Source organism: Mauremys reevesii, linkage group 5 (assembly GCF_016161935.1).
Source record: "Mauremys reevesii isolate NIE-2019 linkage group 5, ASM1616193v1, whole genome shotgun sequence".
Classification (NCBI taxonomy): domain Eukaryota; kingdom Metazoa; phylum Chordata; order Testudines; family Geoemydidae; genus Mauremys; species Mauremys reevesii.
The window spans coordinates 347054-350181 of NC_052627.1; the positions used below are offsets into that span (position 1 = coordinate 347054).

At 53.4% G+C, this 3128-nt stretch overlaps 1 non-coding gene across 1 annotated transcript; it reads left to right on the plus strand.

Moving 5' to 3' along the window:
* Positions 1–2093: 2093 nt before the first annotated feature.
* On the plus strand, positions 2094–2187 carry TRNAI-UAU. The gene is made up of 2 exons: positions 2094–2131; positions 2152–2187. It is a non-coding gene; the product is annotated as a tRNA-Ile (tRNA).
* The last annotated feature ends 941 nt before the right edge of the window (positions 2188–3128 follow it).

The following is a 3128-nucleotide window of genomic DNA, read 5'->3' on the forward strand; positions in this document are numbered from 1 at the left end:
CCACGCGTTCTTACACGTCTGGGTGAGGAGGATGTGGAACATGGTGAGGGTTGAGGGTGGTTATACAGGGGCTGCAGCGGCACTCTGTGATCCTGCTGCCGTTCCTGAAGCTCCACCAGACGCCGGAGCATGTCAGTTTGATCACACAGCAGCCCCAGCGTTGCATCCCGCCACCGCTGATCTTCCTGCCGCCACCTCTAATTTTCCTGCCGATCTTCCTGCCGCCACCTCTCATCTCGGGTGTTCCTCCTGTCCTCACGTTCATCCCTACTGTCCTCAGGTTCACTGACATCTTTCCTGTAATTTGATACCACCTCCTTCCACTTATTCAGATGAGCTCTTTCCTTGCGGGTAACTTCCATAATATCCGAGAACATCTCATCTCGCATCTTCTTTTTCCTCCGCCTTAGCTGAGCTAGCCTTTGGGATGGAGTAGGGAGGCTTGAAAAATTAGCAGCTGCATAAGGGAGGGAAAAAAGGGAGAGAAGTATTTTAAAAGATAAATTTTACAGAACAATGGTTATACTCTTTCACAGTGAACAGCACTATTCACCTTACATAGCACATGTGATTTCACTACGAGGTTATAGTCCAATGTCCATATTCAGGGTGACTCCAGTCAGTGACTCGGGATCTCAATCCTTATGGCTTAAGGTTCCCCCCTCTTGAAACCCAAAGCAGATCTGAGATGAAGCAGGATCATGTCCCAGACTTCTTATATATTTCCAGCAGCCTTTCAGCCAACAACAGGCTTAACTTCTTCTCCCAAACATCCTGGCAATTAGCACAGGGTAATTTACCCATTAAACAGTTCAGATCCAGGTTAGCACAACCTTCAAAGAGACACAGAGACAATAATACTATTTCACTCACGTATCATCATAAATGTTAATATTCCTTTCTTTGATCTTTGAATTAAAACTACAGCAATAGACAAGACTTGTTTGCTGACATCACAAGATCTGAGCAAACATCTCCCCTTCTACCTCTAACAATGCCGACTTGCATTTCAAAGCTCTGTTCATTTACAGATCTTCCTAACCAGTCCTTAAGGTTCACCCATGGGTCAGGTCAGTCTGTGAGGTGAGTTAATTAACACTTTCTGGCCCTGTCACCTTTCAATGAAATATTATATTACACACATAACGTCACAGGAGGTCAGGAATGGGATGGCAGGGGCTGCGGGTCGGGAGTGAGGAACATCAGCAGAGCTGGAGGGAGCCCAGAAGGCTGCAGATCAGGAGTGAAGGACACCATCAGAGCTGGAGGGAGAGCAGGGGGCTGCGGGTTGGGAGTGAGGGGCACCAGCAGAACTGTGAGTCTGGAGGTCAGGACTGGGATAGCAGGGGCTGCGGGTCAGGAGTGAGGGGCACCAGCTGAGCTGTGAGTCTGGAGGTCAGGACTGAGATGGCAGCGGCTGCGGGTCGGGAGTGAGGGGCACCAGCAGAACTGTGAGTCTGGAGGTCAGGACTGGGAAGGCAGGGGCTGCGGGTCGGGAGTGAGGTGCACCGTCAGAGCAGGGTCCTGGTGGGGCAGTCAGAAAGGATCAGGGGTTGGATGGGGCGGTGGGAGGCAGTCAGGGGCAGGGGTCCCAGGGGCTGTCAGGGCACAGAGCTAAGGGGTGGTTGGATGGGGCAGGGGTCCTGGGGGGCCATCAGGAATGAGAGGAGGGGTTGGATGGGGTGGCGGAGGGTACTCAGGGTACAGGGAAGGGGGGTGGATGGGACAGGGGTCCCTGGGGTGGGGGGGCATCAAGGAATGTGGGGGGTTGGTTGGGGCAGGAGTCCTGGGGTGGGGGCATGATCCCTCCTGGGGTGAGGAGGGAACCGGTTGTTATGATTTTGGCAGCTCATCACTGCATATGTCCCCAGATGGAAAAAAAAGTGCCAGGAGAAGCAGGCAGTCGTAACCAGTTCTGTTATTACACAGGGAAGAACAAAAGGGTGAAATGGGGCCTGGAACCCTTAAGAAGAATCCACCCCACCAAGTACCAACACTTGTCGCTACCTGCTGCCAGCTCCACTGAGAATGTTTTGGGGTCACTCCTTGGCTGTATCAACCTAGGGGGTCTCGGAAAATCCTAGCAAACAGGTGCCCCAGTGGCACAATTGGTTAGTGCACAGTACTTATAGGGAAGTGCTGAGAGGAGCTATGCTGAGGTTGTGAGTTCAAGCCTCACCTGGAACACTGGTTTACCAGAAGCTGGGGATGGAGCAGTTGATGATTCCCTCTGGGGCACCTGGCACTGGCCACTGTCGGTAGACAGGATACTGGGCTTGATGGGCCCTTGGTCTGACCCAGTAGGGCCGTTGTTATTCATGCCCCCTGCACCAGGCAGACTAGAAAGGGCCATTGTTGTGGGTACATCCCTACTCTGTATCCTAGCACCAGACCAATGGGGCTCTTGCAATCATCTGTCTTTAATGCAGCAAAACAATGGTTCTTCTTTGACTGCTTGCTCATGTCCATTCCACATTAGATGTGTGTGCTCGCCACATGCACCACTGCTCAGCAGTATCTGTAGGGGAGCAGCTCTGGCACCCTCTGGAGAGGTGTCCGTATGGCGCGGTATAAGGGGCGCTGCCGGCTCCCCCGACCCTCAGTTCCTTCTTGCCACCAGTGACGGTGCACGGAACGTCCGCTGCTCTTGCTAGCGTTGCTTTGGCTTCGTTGGTACGAACCAGAGTTCTTGTAAAGTTAGCGTACGTGAACAGGCGAGGAGGCGCACGCTCACCGGCTCTCTGCCAAGAGACTCTCCGTCTCTGGGATTTCTGCGTTGACCATGGCATCCATCTGGAAGCTGGTCACCTCCCCAGCATCAGGAACACCCTAGAAGATCACCTCAGCCAGGATTTCTCCTCTCACCACGAGTGGTCGCTCCACTTGGAAGTGGCCTGCATGATCTTCCAGAGGTGGGGAACTCCCCACATAGATCTGTTTGCCACCAGGCAAAACAGAAAGTGCCATTGGTTGTGCTCCCGGCAGGGCCTGAGCAAGGACGCCCTCTCCGATGCCTTCGTCCCCAAGCCGAGGGTCTGATGTACCCGTTCCCTCAGATCCTCTTGTCAGCCAGGTCCTAGTAAAGATCAAGAGGGACAAAGCACCGGTTATCGTGATCACCCGTGTGG